This window comes from Pelophylax lessonae (assembly GCF_965119305.1).
Source record: "Pelophylax lessonae genome assembly, chromosome: 7".
In the NCBI taxonomy this organism is placed as follows: Eukaryota; Metazoa; Chordata; class Amphibia; order Anura; family Ranidae; genus Pelophylax; species Pelophylax lessonae.
In genome coordinates, this window is record NC_138774.1 from 8,364,729 (window position 1) to 8,386,968 (window position 22,240).

A 22,240-nucleotide genomic window follows, 5' to 3' on the forward strand; every position below is an offset into this window, starting at 1 on the left:
ATTACATGGTGAATGTTAACTTAAACTTTCAGTCGACCCCGCTGACCGGCACCATACTGCTTGGGTGTCCGTCGGCGGTTCTTCTGATATCAAGCAATACGTTTCCAAGGATTATATGACTACCAATGATCTTGTATTTTGAACTGTATGTAAATCGACTTCTATAAGTTCTATGCATTGAGATATTGTACAACATAGACCATTGTTGTGTGGTCTCACTGTGTCCTTAATACACAATTATTTGCCTGTATTTTTCTATAATTTTAAAATATTTAGTTTTGTGTTGAATAAAAGAAATCTTTTTAAAAAAACTCTTGTGCCCGAAATCCCTGTTTCCCAATCCTTCCAAATGTAATTAGTTAATTGAGGATAGGGGCACACCCTAAGTTGGATACGTCATGGCCAAGATGGCTGCTATCTGTGGACACATGACTTGTAAAATAATTCTTAATCGCAAAGGTGTTCTATCGGGTTGAGGTCGGGACTTTGTGCAGGCCAGTAAAGTTCCTCCACCCCAAAACTCGCTCATCCATGTCTTTATGGACCTTGCTTTGTGCACTGGTGCGCAGTCATGTTGGAACAGGAAGGGACCATCCCCAAACTCTTCCCACAAAGTTGGGAGCATACAATTGACCAAAATGTCTTGGTATGGTGACACCTTAAGAGTTCCCTTCACTGGAACTAAGGGGCCATCCCAACCCCTAAAAAACAACCCAACACCATAATCCCCCCTCCACCAAATGATTTGGACCAGTGCACAAAGCAAGGTCCATAAAGACATGGATGAGCGAGTTTGGGGTGGAGGAACTTGACTGTCCTGCACAGAGTCCCAACCTCAACCCGATAGAAAACCTTTGGGATGAATTAGAGCGGAGACTGTAAGCCAGGTCAGGACTCTGTGCTGGCCAGTCAAGTTCCTCTACCCCCAAACTCGTTGATCCATGTCTTTATGGACCTTGCTTTGTGCACTGGTGCGCAGTCATGTTGGAACAAGAAGGGGCCATCCCCAAACTCTTCCCACAAAGTTGGGAGCATGACATTGTCCAAAATGTCTTGGCATGCTGACGCCTTAAGAGTTCCCTTCACTCTCTTGATCCAGCGATGTTGCATGAGCTTCGGCTGTCAAGGATTCTCCCTCCTCATTGGCTGGGAAAGCAGCACGGCGCCATTGCCTCCCGCTGCTGCCAATCAAAGTCAGTGAGCCAATAAAATGAGAGAGGGGATCTGCGTCTGGATGAATACGCAGAGCTCTGGCTCGGCTCAGGTGCCCCCATAGCAAGCTGCTTGCTGCGGGGGGGGGGGGCACTTAAAAGGAGGGAGGAGCCAGGAGAAATATTTGGGAGCTGGAGGAGAGGAGGATCCAGGCTGCTCTGTGCAAAACCATTACACAGAACTGGTAACTATGACATGTTTGTTATTTTTTTTTTTTTTACGTTATTATTTTTACGTTATTTTAATATTATTTTCTTTACGTTATTATTTTTACGTTACTATTTTTACGTTATTATTTTTGTTATTTATTTTTGTTATTTTTACTTTATTATTTTTATGTTATTATTTTTACATTATTATTTTTACTTTATTATTTTTACATTTTTTTACGTTATTATTTTTATGTTAATATTCTAATGTTATTATTTTTACATCATTATTTTTACGTTACTATTTTTACGTTATTATTTTTACGTTACTATTTTTATGTTACTATTTTTACGTTATTATTTTTATGTTATTTATTTTTATTTTTACTTTATTATTTTTACGTTATTATTTTTATGTTATTATTTTTACGTTATTATTTTTACATTTTTTTACGTTATTATTTTTATGTTATTATTTTAATGTTATTATTTTTTTTTTGTCTAAAAACTTTTATTGAAAGTGTTTCGGTACAAAACATACAATGCATAATAAAACATCCATACATTATATATTAATGTTATTATTTTAATGTTATTATTTTTATGTTATTTATTTTTATTATTTTTACTTTATTATTTTTACGTTATTACTTTAATGTTATTATTTTTAAATTTTTTAACGTTATTATTTTTATGTTATTTATTTTTGTTATTTTTACTTTATTATTTTTACGTTATTATTTTTATGTTATTATTTTTATGTTATTATTTTTATGTTATTATTTTTACGTTATTTTTATGTTAATATTTTTACGTTATTATTTTTATGTTATTATTTTTACATTATTATTTTTACGTTATTATTTTTATGTTATTTTTACGTTATTATTTTTACGTTATTATTCTTATGTTATTATTTTTATGTTATTATTTTTACGTTATTTTTACGTTATTTTCATGTTATTATTTTTACGTTATTATTTTTTCGTTATTATTTTTACGTTATTTTTTTTTTGTTATTTTTTTTACATAAAAAAAATAAAAACGAGACTCCAGTATCACTTTAATTTTAATCCAGGATTGCAGATTCCTTTTAATTGCTTCCTATGAGAGAATTTGCAGTTCTATGTTATCCTCTCTCAGCCGCCGAAGTACCGTTAGCGCACCCCGCAACACGGCCTGAGTGGAAATAAACATCAGCATCTGCTTTCATTAGTGTTGTTGGACGGAGTTTCCGCAGTCATAAATACACCGCGCTCCGAAAAAAAAAAAAGGACTCTAGGCAGGATGACAGTTCAGCGCGGTGTGCCTGACAATGCGCTCCATAATTCCCGCCCCTCCCCCACCTTCATAGACTAGGATATATAAATTATCTGTTCATATTCTTTGTAATAATGCCTCTAATGGCAGATAGCAGAGTTGCTCTCATCCCAAAAATATCCCTCCTTGAAATGATGATGATAATAAAATTGATAGCAGTAATAATAATTGCAGCAATATTCACTCACTGCGATTCAGCTGCTATTTATGTGGGGAAAAAAAAAAAAAATATTATCTCCAGGTACCGCCGGCGAGAATGATTTCCAGAATTACCGCATGCTTTATTCTGATAATGAGGATCCGTGTAACGCTGGAGGGGGAACTATAATTATACTGTGTTGTACTGAGGTCCTCTCAACCTGGTTCAAACACAGAATGAACAGGCTGCATGTGATCTTTATTGGTTGTTATTTATGCAGGGGCAGACTGGCAACTTTCGGCTCAGGGGGCACGTACAAAACCAGAAGCGCTTGGTGCAGCGAATCGCCCCCCCCCCTTCCACTCTCCCTCACCCCCCCTCCAACTCTCCCTCACCCCCCCCCACTCTCACTTTCCCAATCCTCCTCCTAAAGCCCTGCTCCAGGTACTCACTGGCTTAATCCGGGTTCCCGACCTGGCCAGCAGGGGGAGGTTGGGGGGAGCTGGGATAGCTTGGTTGGGGCTGGCCGGGGCAGAAGCCTCTGCTCAGACACAGTTTGCACCATCCATGCTGGGGGGGAGGCCTGCGCTCTGCCCTTCTCTTCATCCCACACTCAGTAGGTCAGTGGTGGGGACTTTTTACTTCTTTTCACCAGGAATCCTGGTGGCAGAAGCGGTGCAACCTTTTTATGGGGCATCAAAGGGGCCCAGGGGGCAATTGCCCCCCTGCTCCCTGGCCCAGTCCCCCCCCCTGCATTTATGTGACTCATCTCTTTGCACAGACCTTAAAGTGGAACTTCCGCGGATCTGCTTTCTCCCCCCACCATCTGGTGACACATTTGCCACATTCCGGGGGGGACAGGTAACTGTTTTAGACATTTACCCTTCCCCACTCCCAGGAGATGGCGCCGTGGCGCCTTTCCTCGAAAGTTAGGCCCTCCCTTCTCTGTCCCCCACCGCCGGGCCAATTAGAAAGCGCAGCCTGCTTTGCGCATGCGCAGTAGGAAACCGGCTGTGAAGTCAAGAGGCTTCACTACCGGTTTACCATACGATGAATGGCGGCGGCAGCACCTGACAGCCGATCCGAAAATCAGCTGGCGTGCCCGACATGGCGGGCTCCATGAACAGGTAAGTGTCTATATATTAAGGCCATGTTCACACCTGAGCGATTTTTCAGCTTGTAAAACGCTCATCTCTGATGTCTCAAAACGCCCAAAAAGGAAAATCCTATTCATTTCAAAGGCCACTGTTCACATGCGAGCGTTTTGTTGCATGAAGCAAAATGCCTAAAGCTCAAAAAAGTACACGAGCTTCTTTTTTGGCAGATTACAGGCATTTTTGTTAGATGTCAATGTCTGCCACCAAACACCTGCAAAAAAGTCCTTAAAACTGCCCGAAAAAGCGCCTTAAAAAAGCCTGAAAAACGCCCAAAAAAGGCCTGAAAACGATGCGTGTGAATGCCACCTAAAAGTCAGCAGCTACAGGATTTGTAGCTGCTGACTTTTCATTTTTTCTTTTCTTTTCCCCCAGGCAGAATCCCTATTTAGCCACTTAAGGACCGGAAGGTTTTACCCCCCCGCCCCTTTATAACCAGGCCATTTTTTGCGATGCGTTACTTTAACGGACAATTGCCCGGTCGTGAAACGCCGTAGCCAAATAAAATTGATGTCCTGTTTTTCCCAAAAATAGAGCTTTCTTTTGGTGGTATTTACTGTAATCACCTCTATGATTTATTTATTTATTTATTTTTGCGCTGTAGAAAAAAAAAAGAGTGAAATTCTAAAAAAAAAAAAAAAAAAACAATAATTTTTGCTTTCTGCTATATAACATTCCCAATAAAAAAAAAATTAAAAAGTCACATTTTTTTCATCATTTTAGGTCTGCTACATATTTTTGGTAAAGAAAAATCCAAATAAGTGTATTTTGATCGGTTTGCGTAAAAGTTATCGCGTCTACAAACTTGGGGAAAGATTTATGTTATTTTTATTTATTTTTTTTACAAGTAATGGCGGCAATCAACGATTTTTAGCAGGACTGCAACGGACAGATCGGACCCCTAACTGACATTTTTTGGGGGGACCAGTGACATTACTAATTCCCAATAAAAAATAAATAAAAAAATCTATTTTTTTCATCATTTTAGGCCAATTTGTGTTCTGCTACATATTTTTGCTAAAAAAAAATAATGAATCCCAATAAGTGTATTTTGATTGGTTTGCGCAAAAGTTATCGTGTCTACAAACTAGGGGAGAGATTTATGTCATTTTTTTTTACTAGTAATGGCGGCGATCTGCGGTTTTTAGTGGGACTGCGACATTGCGGCGGACAGATCTGACCCATAACTGACATTTTTGACACTAATACAGTAATCAGTGCTAAAAACACGCACTGTTACTGTACTAATGACACTGGCAGAGAAGGAGTTAAGACCAGGGGAGATCAAAGGGTTTAGTGTGCTCCTAGGGGGTGCTTTCTAACTGTGTGGGGGTTGTACTAACTGGATGAACACAGAGACCTGTGTTCCTAAATAGGAGGATCCCTGTGTTCATCTGTGAAAGAACAGTGGTCTGCCTTGTATATATAGACAGACCGCCATTCTGTCTCCATGGGTAGCTATCATGGGTGCCCGCATCAGCTGGACCCGCTGATTGGCTCCCCTTCTAGCCAATTGGCACGCGTGCCCCACTATCTGTTGCATGAAGCAACGTACAGGTACGTCGTTTCGCGTAACAGAGCCGACCTGCCGCAGTAAAACTACGGCGGCTGGTCGGCAAAGTGGTTAAAGTGTTACTAAAGTCAGAATTTTTGTTTTTATACTTACATGCTCTGTGCAGTGGTATTGCACAGAGTGGCCCTGATGATCCTCCTCTTCTCGGGCCCCCCAGGTGGGGATCTTGGCCCCTCCTCTTCTTTTTATGTCCCCATAGAAAGCCTCTTAGCAAGCCGTCTGCTATGGGGACACGCTGTGCGTGCTCGCTCCCGACCTGCGCTCCATAGACTTATACAGCGGACTTAGGCCCGCCCCCAAATCCCTCTTCACTGCATATGATTGACAGCAGCAAGAGCCAATGGCTCCTGCTGCTGCTCTAATGCTGTGTGAAGAGGAAGTAAGGGGAGCATAGATGCGGCCGTGCACAGAGCTGATCTTTTCTCCCCTCTCTTCCTCCTCATACGGGAGGGGGTGGGGGGGGGACAGGGAGACAAAAAATATTTTTTTACCTTAATGCAAACAATGCATTAAGGCGAAGAACTTTTTAGGTTTAGTAACATTTGAGCTTGTATCTTCTCTCCTTAGAACTGGGATACATTGTGTCTGAACATAGACATGTGCTTTTCATTCCTCCTGGCCCACTATTGGAAATCATAGGGCCCTGTACAGTCTGCCTTATAGGGCCCCATTGAACACCCAAAGAACAATAATGTGGTTGTGCACAAAGCACACCATGGTGAATTGTGGGTGTGGCAAAATTGTGATTAACAATGGGAGGGAGGGGCTTAAAACTTGAGTCTACATATGGAATGCAGGTGTCAGGAGTATTTAACATACAGAGTATGTAATGCACAGAGTGCAAGGGACAGGAGTATGTAATGTACAGAGTGCAGGGGACAGGACCGTGTAATGTAAGGAAATCAGGGGGCAGGAGTGTGTAATGTACAGAATGCAGGGAGCAGGAGTATGTAAAGTACAGAATGCAGGGGACAGGAGTATGTAAAGTACAGAATGCAGGGGACAGGAGTATGTAATGTATAGAATGCAGGGGACAGGAGTATGTAATGTACATAATGCAGGGGACAGGAGTGTGTAATGTACATAATGCAGGGGACAGGAGTGTGTAATGTACAGAATGCAGGGGACAGGAGTATGAAATGTACATAATGCAGGGGACAGGAGTGTGTAATGAACAGAATGCAGGGGACAGGAGTGTGTAATGTAAGGAAATCAGGGGGCAGGAGTATGTAATGTACAGAATGCAGGGGGCAGGAGTATGAAATGTACATAATGCAGGGGACAGGAGTATGTAATGTACAGAATGCAGGGGACAGGAGAGTGTAGTGCACAAAATGCAGGGGACAGGAGAATGTAATGTACAGAATGTAGGGGACAGGAGTATGTAATGTACAGAATGTAGGGGACAGGAGTATGTAATGTACAGAATGTAGGGGACAGGAGTGTACAATGTACAGAATGCAGGGGGCAGGGGTGTGTAATGTACATAATGCAGGGGACAGGAGTGTACAATGTGCAGAATGCAGGGGGCAGGGGTGTGCAATCTACAGAGTGCAGAGGACAGGAGTGTATAATGTACAGAGTGCAGGGGACAGGGGTGTGCAATCTACAGAGTGCAGGGGACAGGAGTATGTAATGTACAGAGTGCAGGGGACAGGGGTTTGTAATGTACAGAGTGCAGGGGACAGGGGTGTGCAATCTACAGAGTGCCGGGGACATGAGTATGTAATGTACAGAATGCAGGGGACAGGAGTATGTAATGTACAAAACGCAGGGGACAGGAGTATGCAATGTACAAAATGCAGGGGACAGGAGAATGTAATGTACAGAATGCAGGTGACAGGAATGTGCAATGTACAGAATGCAGGGGACAGGAGTATGCAATGTACAGAATGCAGGGGACAGGAGAATGTAATGTACAGAATGCAGGGGACAGGAGTGTGCAATGTACAGAATGCAGGTTACAGGAATGTGCAATGTACAGAATGCAGGGGACAGGAGTATGTAATGTACAGAATGCAGGGGACAGGAATGTGCAATCTACAGAGTGCAGGGGACAGAAGTGTGTAATGATTGACAGCAGTGGGACCCAATGGCGCTGATACTGCCGTCTCAGCCAATCAGGAGGGAGTGTGACAACTGAGAGACTCGTGGACATCGCTGGATAGAGATGAGGTTCAGGTAAGTATTAGGGGGGCTCGGGGGGGGGGGGGGGGGCTGCTGCACACAGAAGGTTTGTTATCTTAATGCATAGAATGCCCCTTCTGCCTTTACAACTCCTTTAACCACTTCAGCTCCGGAAGGTTTTGCCTCATTAATGACCAGGCCATTTTTTTTGCGATTTGACACTGCATTGTTTTAACTTACAATTGCCCGTTTGTGCGATGCCGTACCCAAATAAAATCGATGTCCTTTTTTCCCCACAAACAGAGCTTTCTTTTGGTGGTATTTGATCACCTCTGCGATTTTTAGATTTTGCGCTATAAACAAAAAAAAGCGACAATTTAAAAAAAAAAAAAAACAATATTTTTTACTTTCTGCTATAAAACATTCCCAATAAAAAAAATGTAAAAATCTGATTTTTTTATCAATTTAGGCTAATTTGTATTCTGCTACATATTTTTGGTAAAAAAAAAAAATCCCAAAAAGTGTACATTAATTGGTTTGTGTCAAAGTTATAGCGTTTACAGGATAGATTTATAGATTTATTTTTTTTTTTTATTAGTAATGGCGGCGATCTGCGATTTTTTGCGGGACTGCTACATTGTGGCGGACAGATCGGACCCCTAACTGACATTTTTGACACTTTTGGGGGGACCAGTGACATTACTACAGGAATCAGTGCTATAAATATGCACTGTCACTGTAATATTATTATTAATTATTAATAAGGATTTCTATAGCGCCAGCAAATTACGCAGCGCTTTACAATATTAGAGGGAGACAGTACATATGCAATACAATAAAATACAAGAGGATTTAGAGGGCCCTGCTCAGAAGAGCTTACAATCTAATGGCATAATGACACTGGCAGGGAAGGGGTTAACACAGTGGGTGATCAAGGGGTTAAATGTGAGCCTAGGGGAGTGATTCTAACTGTATGGGGGTGTGGCTTGTGAAATGATCATAGAGACCTGTGATCCTATATAGAAGGATCACAGGCGCTTTGTGATCATTCCAGAGAGAAGAATAGTCAGATGTGTTTACAATAGCTGCCCGTCCTTCTCTCTCAGCGGGGATCAGGCGGCAATCGGAGCCGCCAGCCTCGTGCATCGGAGTCCCCGCTGCCGAGTGGGGGCGGGAGCGTGCCGCTAGCGGCCCGCGCTCGCCCCCTATCTGCAGGCGCGTGACCGACGTATACCTACGCGCAGGAGCGGCTCCCTGTTGCAGTATAATTGCGGCGGGCGGTCGTAAAGTGGTTAAGGTTTGTTTTACGCTCACGAAGGAGCTAATACTTGCACAAAATGACAACAACAGCACTTTACAAATTGGGATCACAAATGTAAAACTGCGGCCACCACTGATTTCTAGTTTATTTTCTTCTCTGTTCCCGTAGCCCTCGGAATTGTAGAAGCCTGGTTAAGTATTATTTAGAACTTTGCTAACAACTGGAAGCAGAAGTCTGTGCCTCTCCCGTATTAATACATTATTTCCAAAATGCCTCATTAGGCACCAAATATCATCCCAAAAATGCCCATAACGAAGCTTTATCGCGGACTCTTGAAGCCTCAAATAGATGCCGCCGCGTGTCAACACGGCTTTAAACTGGAAATTTGTACGTCTCGTCCGCGGGATGTAAAGGAGGATTATTCATAGAGAATGCCCCGAGGGCCGATTTTGAAAAGCAGGAAAGATTAAATGTAATACAGACGGGTTTCTCAAGTTCAATATTTATATTGCCAACAATAAGAAAACAAGCGGAACATCAATTACCGGGTGGAAATGCAGTCGTCCTCATTGTCTCTGGCATCTGCTTTTCAAAGCGGGGAGCCGTCGTTCGTTATGTCTGAGCGCTAAAAAAAAAGTTTCTCTAAACAATTTCTTCAAACTCCAAAACTTTACCCTCCATATTGATAAGATGGGAATTGATATTATTGTTATTTTTTATTTTTTTACTGCTGTTTAAAAAAAAAAAAATCTCTAAGCTAATGAGAAAAATAACAACCACTGTTGAGGGTGAATGGTTTTGAAAGTTTATTTAGAAGAGAAAAGCCACAAACTAATGCCTCGTAGACACGCGTTGATAGTTGGCCGTGAATTTTCGGCCAACGTCCGATCGGCCGTTTTTCGGCTTGTTAGTATGATGCTTCCGACAACCGACTCCGACTTTTCGGATGAAAAAAAATCTGGTGTGCAAGCTATAAAATTTTTGTTGGCCGTCACCACAACGGCCGATTTTCTGTCAGTCAGTACAGATTTCGGCAGACAAAAATCTGATGAGCAAGACTGGGCATGCTCAGAGATGAAAAAAACACACGGAAAGTAAACCAGCACATGACATCACTTCTGAAGTTGGTTTTTGTTGGCCGAGAAAAGTTGTGTGCAGTCTAGAGCACATTCCAACCAACACAACAACACTGGATAAAAGTCGGACGATCGGTCGGCCGATAATCGTTGCGTGTGTACGAGGCTTAAAAGTAAAGGCTGGAAAGTGAAGACATTGACACGCGGGTGGAGGTCTTCAGACATTACCGAAGACCACCTGATGTCTCTTCTGATGTTCTTCAAAACAGGGGACTTTTAGGATCCATTCCTGAACAATTGCCCTATGGGATTTTCCAAATTTAAAGCGTAACTCCACTTTTCTTGAGAAAAAAAAAAAACATTCCCCTCTGGGTGATCTCTGTACATTGCAAGGATTTTAACCACTTTACCCCCGGAGGATTTTCCTGCTTTACATCCAGGCCACTTTTTGCAAATTGGCACTGCGCAAATTTAACTGACAATTGCGCGGTCATGCAACGCCGTACCCAAACAAAATTTACATCCTTTTTTTCCCACAAACAGAGCTTTCTTTTGGTGGTATTTGATTACCTCTGCGCTTTTCATTTTTTGCGCTATTAATAAAAAAGAGCGAAAATTTCGCGAAAAAATTGACATTTTCTACTTTTACAGTTAAAAAATATCCAATATATTACATTTTTGTCATATATTTAGGCCAAAATGTATTTAGCTACATGTCTTTGACAAAAAAATTCTCAATGACCGTATTTTTAACCGATTTAAGACCGGAGGATTTTCCCCCTTAATGACCAGGCCCTATTTTGCGATTCGGCACTGCGTTACTTTAACGGACAATTGCACGGTCATGCGACGCTGTACCCAAATAAAAATTACGTCCTTTTTTTCCCACAAATAGAGATTTCTTTTGGTGGTATTTGATCACCTGTGCGAATTTTTATTTTTTGCGCTATAAACAAAAAAATAGCGACAATCCTGAAAAACAAAATCAATATTTTTCACTTTCTGCTATATAACATTCCCTATTTAAAAAAAATTAAAATCTAATTTTTTTCATCCTTTTAGGCCAATTTGTATTCTGTATTTTTGTAAATTTGTGCGATTTTTATTTTTTGCTCTATAAACAAAAAAAAAGCGACAATTTTGAAAAAAAAAACAATATTTTTCACATTCTGCTGCATGACATTCTCAAAAAAAAAATTTAAAAATCAAAATTTTTTTAACATTTTAGGCCAATTTGTTTTCTGCTACATATTTTTGGTAAAAAAAAAAAAAAAACACAATAAGCGTATTTTGATTGGTTTGCGCAAAAGTTATCGCATCTACTAACTACGGGAAAGATTTATGTCATTTTTATTGTTTTTTTTTATTTACTAGTAATGGCGGCGATCTGCAATTTTTTGCAGGACTGCAACATTACGGCGGACAGATCGGACCCCTAACTGACATTTTTGACACATTTGGGGGGACCAGTGACATTACTACAGTAAGGGGTTAAATGTGAGCCTATGGGAGTGATTCTAACTGTGGGGGGCGTGGCTTCTGAAATGACCATAGAGACATGTGATCCTATATAGAAGGATCACAGGAGCTCTGTGATCATTCCAGGGAAAAGAACGGTCAGATGTGTTTACAACAGCCGACCGTCCTTCTTTCTCAGCGGGGAGCGATCGCGGGTGTCAGGCGCGCTCGCCCCCTTGCTGCAACCAGGCGAGCAACGTATCCATACGTTGTTATGCCTGTACGAGCCACCCTGCCGCCGTATATATATAGTAAGCGGTTGGCATGTGGTTAATAAACTTTGTTGCAGATTCCTACCTTTTGTTATTCTGAAGAAATCATTGTTTGTTCCTCTGTGCTGAGTGGGTCTAATGGGAGTGGTTTCATAATTATCTATCAGTTGTGCAGCTGCAGGGCTCTAATGAGGGAATCTGCTGGGCCTGCGTCCCTTTAGACGTGTTCCTATTGGGAGTATCTCACCAAAAATGACATTTGTGTTGCAGGGGATGCCAGAAATCTGACTTGTATCTTAGGCAGACTTCTGGGAAAATTGGTGAGCCAATCACACAAGCAGGAAATCATGTTACTGGGTGTGTGGTCAGTATACATTCTGTGTACAGAACAGCTCCAGGCAGCCATATTGTATTGAATTTTAAGAAAATGACAACAGCTGCAGATTGGAAAGGAAAGGTCATTTTTAATAACATTCAATTACAATAGGATTTGTGTCACAATTGTATACGCTATATTGTTTTTTCCTTATTTTTTTTTCCCCCACGAAAGTGGAGTTACCCTTTAAGTTAAAAGCCTTTACAGGTTACCAGTTTAGATTTACACAGGAGGTCTGGTGCTAAAATTATTGCTCTCCATCCGACGTTTGTGGTGATACATATGTGGTGCGATCGCTTTTTACATACCGACGCAGGAATGATGCATGCTTTCACCTATATGCATGAGCGCGGGTGAACAGGGGGGCTTTCAATTTTTTTTTTTTTTCAATTTATTATTTATTTGTTTATTTTTACACTGTACCTTTATTTATTTATTTATTTTTTTAATCACTTTTATGATTCACAGGTTTACTGAGACATCTAGGGTCTATTCGGCCCCATATCCCTCTCTTAAAAGCTTCCGATCACACCAAGATCAGTATGAGCCGAGGCTTTATTCAAAGTTGTTTGTTTACAACCTGTGAAACCGGAAGTGACAAAATACTGATCGCTTCTGGTTTCCTATACCATAGACATGATCAGGGCTGTTCTGGTCCCCCAACCAGCTCTATGGTCGGCTGGCGAAACTGCCAGCTGCAGTCATGGGCTCTCCGGCGGGATGGAAGAGCTCAGCAAGGTGGCAGGAGGCAGCTGGAGGGGATAAAGACCTCATTCCCTAAACCCCTCCCCCATCTGCAGCTTGTAAAAACAATCTAGATTGCTTTTACAAGAAAGAACTTTGCTGCCTGCAGGCATCTTGCTGATGTAACCACTGCAAGTTGGGCGACGTACCTGGCGGCGAGTGGTTAAAGCCAAACTCCAGGATAAATGTGCCTGTATGACTCGGACATTTCCATTGGCTGGCCAGTGGAGGGGTCCTTTCATGATCCAGATCTATAGATTGATGGAAGTGAAGAGACTGGCCGGGAAAAGGTAATGTCTGGTGCTGTATAGGCAGTTCTGTAGGTTTCAGCAAGAGATCTGGATGGGGCAACACAGGTCAGTATATCTGACTTCCCCAGGCAGGGCCACCATCAGGGGGGTACAGCCCATACAAACGTAGGGGGCCCGGGCGTCCCGAGGGGCCCCAAACAGGGTAGGGTTGTAAACTGTCCTCGCAATACCATTCAATTGTAAGCTCCGCCATTCCCTTGCAGACTGGCACTATGTGGGGGGTCCTGCCCCTCACTAGCCCTCACACACAGCTATAGGCCCTGCCCTCCCCTGTTCTCCAGCTGTTCATGCCTGGACAGGAGGGGCAGCATGTTCTAGAACTGTTGACCTTTATTTTCCTGGGATGGAGGAGAAGGAGGACATGGGATGAAGGAGGACATGGGACTGGAGGAGAAGGAGGACATGGGACTGGAGGAGAAGGAGGACATGGGATGAAGGAGGACATGGGATGAAGGAGGACATGGGACTGCAGGAGAAGGCGGACATGGGACTGGAGGAGAAGGAGGACATGGGACTGGAGGAGAAGGAGGACATGGGACTGGAGGAGAAGGAGGACATGGGATGAAGGAGAAGGCGGACATGGGACTGGAGGAGAAGGAGGACATGGGACTGGAGGAGAAGGAGGACATGGGACTGGAGGAGAAGGAGGACATGGGACTGGAGGAGAAGGAGGACATGGGATGAAGGAGGACATGGGATGAAGGAGGACATGGGACTGCAGGAGAAGGCGGACATGGGACTGGAGGAGAAGGCGGACATGGGACTGGAGGAGAAGGAGGACATGGGACTGGAGGAGAAGGAGGACATGGGATGAAGGAGGACATGGGACTGGAGCAGAAGGAGGACATGGGACTGGAGGAGAAGGAGGACATGGGACTGGAGGAGAAGGAGGACATGGGACTGGAGGAGAAGGAGGACATGGGACTGGAGGAGAAGGAAAACATGGGACTGGAGAAGGATGAGGACATGGTAGACGGGCCCCTGGGGAATTTTAGTGGTCGGGCCCGGAGGGAGGCCTAAAATTGTGTAGGGGCCCCAAAGTTTCTGATGGCTGCCCTGTCCCCAGAAAAGGCAAAACTAAAAGCTGAAAGGATGGGTTTCGAAGGGGGTGGGAGGAAGATTATGGGAAAAGTATTGCAGCACCTTGTCTCATCTTAAGGGTCCTCAATCCTGTTGCAAGCAGCGGGCTGGCTCTTGGAGGGTCTTGTGAAAATACCATAATGCCTTAATGGGTCAATGTCAATCTGGAGGAATACAAGTTCCTAGGCAGGTAATGTCTGCATGTGATGCCGCATCTGTATGATTGAAAAAAACTGAAATTGAAAAACAGACTGAGGAGAAAAGAAGGTGACACTGGGCGCCCTTCAGCCAGGAAATGAGGCGGGGCTCTATATTACTTCCTGCAGCTTCTAATGCACATTGTGAGAAGCTCACAGTGTGCAGTGACATCAGAGGAAGCCATTTCCGTCCAGGAGAGGAGCCGGTACAACTGTGCAAGACTGAAGGGGAGGCCTGAGGTCAGAAGTCCTAAGGAGAGAGATGGAGAGGAAGTTAACCACTTAAGCCCCGGAGGATTTGGCTACTCAATGACCAGGGCCTATTTTGCGATTTGGCACTGCGTGACTTTAACGGACAATTGCGCGGTCGTGCGACGCTGTACCCAAATGAAATTGACGTCCTTTTTTTCCCACAAACAGAGCTTTCTTTTGGTGGTATTTGATCACCTGTGCGATTTTTATTTTTTGCGTTATAAACAAAAAAATAGCAACAATTTTGAAAAAATAATATTTTTCACATTTTTTTATATGAAATTCCCCCCCAAAAAATGTAAAAATCTAAATTTTTTAACATTTTAGGCCAATTTGTTTTCTGCTACATATTTTTTGTAAAAAAAATCGCAATAAGCGTATTTTGATTGGTTTGCGCAAAAGTTATTGTGTTTACTAACAAAGGGAAAGATTTATATCATTTTTATTGGTTTTTTTTTTAACTAGTAATTGCGGCGATCTGCGTTTTTTTTTGCGGGACTGCGACATTGCGGCGGACAGATCGGACCCCTGACTGACATTTTTGACACTTTGGGGAGTAACAGTGACATTACTACAGTAATCAGTGCTATACATATACACTGTTACTGTAAAAATGACACTGGCAGGGAAGGGGTTAACTTTATTAGTGATCAAGGGGTTAAGTGTGTCCCTAGGGGCGTGATTCTAACTGTCAAGGGGTGTGGCTTTTGATGTAACCACAGAGACATACGATCCTATATAGCAGGATCGTATGATCTCTGCAGTTACACCAGGGAGAATGACAGACGGCTTTGTTTACATCATCCGCCTGCCTTTCTCCCTCTCCACCGGGAGATCGCGAGTGACCGGTGAACATCGGAGCCGCCGGTCACTCTCGTGGGGATCCCTGTGAACGAGCGGGGGCGGGAGCGCGCCTTCGGCGGCACGCGATCGCCCCCTATTGGCTCGCGGGAGAGTGACGTACTGGTACGTCACCTTGCCCAGGAGGGGCTGACCGCCGCAGTATATGTACTTAACCACTTGCCGACCGCCGCAAGTACATATACTGCGGCGGTCAGCCCCTCACAGGCAAAGTGACGTATGGGTACGTCACTAGCCTGTGAGGCTCTGGGGAGCGCTCCCGCTCCCGCTCGGTCACGGACCCCCCCGCGTGTGTGTCCGGCGGACCCGATGTCCGCCGGGCACTCGCGATCGTCCGTGACAGCGGTAGAAAGGCAGGCGGATAATGTAAACAAAGCCGCCTGTCATTCTCCCCTGTGTAAGAATGGTGATCATACGGTTCTACTATGTAGGACCGTTGATCACTGTTCCTACACCTCAAGCCACAGCCAATCACAGTTAGAATCACGCCCCTAGGGACACACACAGCCCCTCCCTCTCAAAAAAAGTTAACCCCTTCACCGCCAGTGTCATTTTACAGTAACAGTGCATATGTATAGCACTGATTACTGTAGTAATGTCACTGGTACCCCCAAAAGTGTAAAAAATGTCAGTCAAGGGTCCGATCTGTCCACCGCAATGTCGCAGTCCCGCAAAAAAATAAACGCAGATCGCCGCCATTACTTGTGAAAAAAAAAAAACAACAAAAATGACAAAAATCTTTCCCTTAGTTAGTAAACGCAATAACTTTTGCGCAAACCAATCAAAATAAGCTTTTTGCGATTTTTTTTTACCAAACATATGTAGCAGAAAACAAATTGGCCTAAAATGTTAAAAAAATTTGATTTTTACATTTTTTTGGGGAATTTCATATAAAAAAATGTGAAAAATATTGTTATTTTTGCAAAATTGACGCTCTTCTTTTGTTTATAGCGCGTGATCAAAAAATCGCACAGGTGATCAAATACCACCAAAAGAAAGCTCTGTTTGTGGGGAAAAAAGGACGTCAAATTTGTTTAGGTACAGCGTCGCACGACCGCGCAATTGTCCGTTAAATTCACGCAGTGCCGAATCGCAAAATACCCCCTGGTCAGGAAGGGGGTAAAATCTTCCGGGGCTTAAGTGGTGAAGTGCCGGTTCACACTTATGCGATGCGGGAAGGCTGCGAATTCGCAGCCTGTTCCCGCATCGCAAACGCACCCTTGGCAGTTCACACTGCCATATGCGATATGCTGGGGGTGTCAATGAAATGTTAACGACACCCCCAGTTTGATCGCATATCGCAGTACGATCTTTACAGTTCGCACAGGATGGATCGCACAAGTGTGAACCACTGTGCGATCCGATCCTGATGCGGCTAAAAAAAAGGGTCATGTGCAACTTTGCTGCAAATTTAGTCATACAAAGTGTATGGCTGAATTCGCACTGCACAGCCGATCGCATGTAATGAAGGAGCAGTGCACTCCGATATTACATGCGATCGCCGCAGCCGCACTAGTGTGAAACGGCACTAAAAAAAAAAAAAAAAAACATTATGGATCTCTATTACTTTTATTTCAGCATGATAATAAGGTTATGTATCATTACATAGATCATCTTAAATGCGATCAATAGCATCTTCTTTTCAATAAACAAAATCACTGAATCATCAGTAATACAGAAGAGCAAAAATATCTTTACAAAGGTCAACACAAAGTCAGACCGAATTTTCTATTGTATTGACCACGGTAAAAGAAGCAATTTGTTCTGTTTAAAATATCTGATATTATCGTTCTAAGAAGGCTGAGACCAAGGAGAAAATTACAGTTTAATTAGTATCTCCAGACTTTTCTTCTTATTTATTGAATGAAGTAGGGTAGAATTAAACTTTGTCCTTCAAAGACACACCTCACATAACCTAGTGCAGATCATTTTCTGGATTGAACATTGCCCAGCATTCTTGAGGGCGCCCACCACTGGAAAGGAGCAAACTGTGGGTGGGGCGTGGCAGTAGAGAAAGTGAAATGTTTCTGGGGTTCATCCCTAGAGGGATCCTTAGCAGGAGAAAGAAGGTCCTGATTCCTCTATATACTGTAGATCTTTATGTCACTGGAGGGGTCACCAGCAGGAGGTTCTGATTCCTCTATATACATTTTTACAAAAAGGGTCTCCCCAATGGTTTTGGGACTTTATATGCCACTAAGACACTGAAAAAATAATACAACCGTATATAGACAAATTACAATTTTATTACAAAAGATATCAAAAGAAAATCATACATAGACATATATATATCTAGCAACAACTAGATATATGTGAAATTTAAAACCTGCATGCAAGGACAGACCAGTATCCATACAGAAGACTCCTAGGCACCATTGGTGGAAAGAACCGGACAGGACCCTTCGCGTTTCGGGTATGAAAACCCTTCTTCGGGGGTCAACCAGAGTTCAATGCACTAACTGTACCTATATAAATATAGATTGCATTAATGCAAGATATATATATATATATATATATATATATATATATATATATATATATATATATATGTCTATGTATGATTTTCTTTTGATTTCTTTTGTAATAAAATTGTAATTTGTCTATATACGGTTGTATTATTTTTTCAGTGTCTTAGTGGCATATAAAGTCCCAAAACCATTGGGGGTACCTTTTTTGTATCTATCTGTCGGGATGATGGCCACTGACACTGGGTACTAAGTGATAGGATCTTACAAAATTTTATATAGATTTTTATGTCACTAGTGGGGTCACCAGCAGGAACAAAGAGGTCCTGATTCCTCTATATAGATCTTTATATCACTAGAGGGATCACCCACAGGAGGAAGGAGGTTGTGATTCCTCTATATAGATTCTTACATGATTAGAGGGGTCACCAGCAGGAGAAATGAAGCCCTGATTCCTCTATATAGATTTTTATACCACTAGAGGGATCCCCAGCAGGAGGAAGGAGGTCCTGATTCCATTATATAGATCTTTATATTATTAGTGGGGTAACCAGAAGGAGTAAGGAGGTCCTTATTCCTCTCTATAGATCTTTATGGTATTAGAGGCATCACCAGCAGTAGATATATATATACAGTAGATCATTATATAACTAGAGAGGTCACCAGTAGAGGGTAGAAGGTCCTGATTCCTCAATATAGATATTTATATCAGTAGAGGAGTCACCGGCAGGAGGAAGAAGGTCCCAATTCCTCTATCTAGATATTTATATCACTAGAGGGGTCACCACCAAGAGGAAGGAGGTCCTGATTCTTTATTTAACCACTTTACCACCGGAGGATTTTGCTGTCTTACGTCCAGGCCACTTTTTGCGATTCGGCACTGTGCGACTTTAACTGACAATTGCGTGGTCATGCAACGCCATACCCAAACGAAATTTATATCCTTTTTTCCCACAAACAGAGCTTTCTTTTGGTGGTATTTGATCAGCTGTGCGATTTTTACTTTTTGCGCTATAAACAAAAAAAGAGGGAAAATTTTGAAAAAATAACAATATTTTTCAATTTTTTTTATATGAAATTCCCCCCAAAAGAATGTAAAAATCTAATTTTTTTATCATTTTTGGCCAATTTGTTTTCTGCTACATATTTTTGGTAAAAAAAAATCACAAAAAGCGTATTTTGATTGGTTTGCGCAAAAGTTATCGCGTTTACTAACAAAGGGAAAGATTTTTGTCATTTTTGGTGTTTTTTTTTTTTTAACGAGTAATGGCGGCGATCTGCTATTTTTTTTGCGGTACTGCGACATTGCGGCGGACAGATCGGACCCTTGACTGACATTTTTGACACTTTTGGGGGTACCAGTGACATTACTGCAGTAATCAGTGCTATACATATGCACTGTTACTGCAAAAATGACACTGGCAGGGAAGGGGTTAACTTTATTGGACAGGGAGGGGTTAAGTGTGTCCTAGGGGCGTGTTTCTAACTGTGCAGGGACATTGCTATTGGTGTAAAAACAAAGATCAACAGTTCTACATAGTAGAACCGTCTGATCTTCATTTTTACACCAGGGAGAATGACGGGCGGCTTGTTTACATAAGCCGCTCCGCCTTTCTCCCTTCACAGGAGCGATCGTAGTGTGACCGGCGGACATCGAGTCCGCCGGACACACGCACTGACTTGTCTGTGAACGAGCCACGGCGGGCGCGCGCCTCGGCGGGCGCGCGCCCGCCCGCAATAGGCTCGCAAGTCAGTGACAGGCGAGTGACGTATCCATACGTCACTCTGCCTGGCCGGGGCTGACCGCCGCTGTACATAGTCGTGCGGCGGTCGGCAACCGGTTAAATAAATAGAGGGGTCACCAGTAGAGGGTAGAAGGTCCTCATTCCTCTATATATATTTTTATATCAGTACAGGAGTCACCGGCAGGAGGAAGGAGGTCCTGATTCCTCTATATAGATCTTTATATCACTGGAGGGGTCACCACCAAGAGGAAGGGGGTCCTGATTCTTTATTTAAACCAGTCCATAAGAAAGACTCAGCACATGCCCCACGTGACTATAGAATTTGAAGCAGGGGCGTAACTACAGGGGTTGCAGGGGTTGCGATTGCTACTGGGCCCCATGCTCCAGGGGGCCCAGTAGCAAACCAGTGGGTGAACTTCCAGGATTGCAAAAGTCACACTTGCGACCGGGCCCTGGCATTGCACCACTGTGGGGAGGCCCAAAGATTGCAGGAAGGGAGCCCACTGCAGAACTTGTGAAAGGATCCTGCTGCGGGACCGTAATAAAAGGCCATGCAACGAGAGTAAAGAGCCCCAGGATTAGTGGGAAGAGACCTGGGCTTGAAGGGAAGGGCCCCGGCCAGGGATCTGGGGGGGCCCTTCATGGTTTCTTGCATCGGGGCCCTGAAGGCTCTAGTTACGCCTCTGATTTGAAGAGTACTTAGTTTGGTATGTGGGGGATCCTGGCCAGGGGTAAGTTTTAAATCTCTAAGTAGCAAGAGCTTAAAATCCCTTGTGTAGCTAAGCCTTTATAGATTACGTACATTTTAGGTTATATAAAAAGGGGTAATGTAATTAAACAACATACATAAAAGATATACAATGTATACATTTCTAAACAAAAGTGTACAATAAAAAAATATATATATATATGGAAAATTACAATTTGAATTGCAAAAATCCTTTCTGCTCATAAAATATTTTATTCTTCCTCGGAATTAGACTTCATATGTACTTTATTAGCTCCATGCTACAAAAGCTGCGACTTATGCTAATGATAAGCTTGCGAGTTCATTTGACCTTTTTTTTTTTTTTTTTCATATTTTCCTTTTTCTTTTTGCGTCAGCTCAACAGGTGGCTAATGACTTTGGCAGAATATCCTTAAAATGCTCATGACTTTAATGTTTCTGGGTCATTAAGCCAGAGAATTGAACTTGTACTGAATTTTAGAACGGAGCTGAAAGTGTTTTAATATGTAAGCAAAATGCTGGAATATCATTTATCAGTAGACCTCGTGTGACCAGGCTCACGGCAAAGGGGAGGAATGTTACTTAAATGCTCCTATGATTATTGATTATTTTTTATTTTAAAAACAGCAGAAGAAGGCACTTTTGTTTTAAGTTTCTCCATTTATTTAACCTTAGGTCAGCATCAAACATTCCCAACTTTCATAAAGTAGAAAAACAAACGCAGTATGGTCCAACTACCAGAATCAAATACCGCAAAAAAAGGAGTTGGCATCAGTGTTTTAAGAAAGCACTGTTAATTTAACCCCTTGCCGACCACTCACTGAGCTGGTACTGCGGCAAAGTGGCTCGTTATCGTCCAGCGACGTAAACCTACGTCGCTGGACTCCGCCCCCTGTCGGCGGCGCGCGTGCGCCGCCGGAGGCTCGCTCCCGCTGTATTCAGACACAGCGGGAGTCGGGCCAGGGGAGGAGAGGCGGTGATCACCGCCGCTCTTCCCCGATCGTCGGGGATCGAGTGAGGAAATCCGCCCGCTTGTATAAACAGAGCGGGCGGATCTCCTATGTGACAGGCAGTGACAGATTACAGGATTCAGCATAGCTGAACCTGCGATCTGTCCCTGTGTCACACAATCCCCCCCCCCCCCCACACATGTCAGTAAGCACCAGGCATACATTTAACCCCTTGATCACCAATAAAGTTAACCCCTTCCCTGCCAGTGTCCTTATTACAGTAACAGTGCATATTTATAGCACTGATTACTGTAGTAATGTCACTGGTACCCCCAAAAGTGTCAAAAATGTCAGTTAGGGGTCCGATCTGTCCCCCACAATGTCGCAGTCTCGCAAAAAAAAATCGCAGATCGCCGCCATTACAAGTAAAAAAAAAATAAACAATAAAATGACAAATCTTTCCCATAGTTAGTAAACGCGATAACTTTTGCGCAAACCAATCAAAATACGCTTATTGTGATTTTTTTTTACCGAAAATATGTAGCAGAAAACAAATTGGCCTAAAATGTTAAAAAATTTTGATTTTTAAATTTTTTTGGGGAATGTTATATATCAGAATGTAAAAAATATTTATTTTTTTTCAAAATTGTCGCTCTTTTTTTCAAAAATTTTAAATCGCACAGGTGATCAAATACCACCAAAAGAAAGCACTATTTGTGCGGAAAAAAAGGACATAAATTTAATTTGGTTACAGCGTCGCACGACTGCGCAATTGTCCGTTATAGTAACGC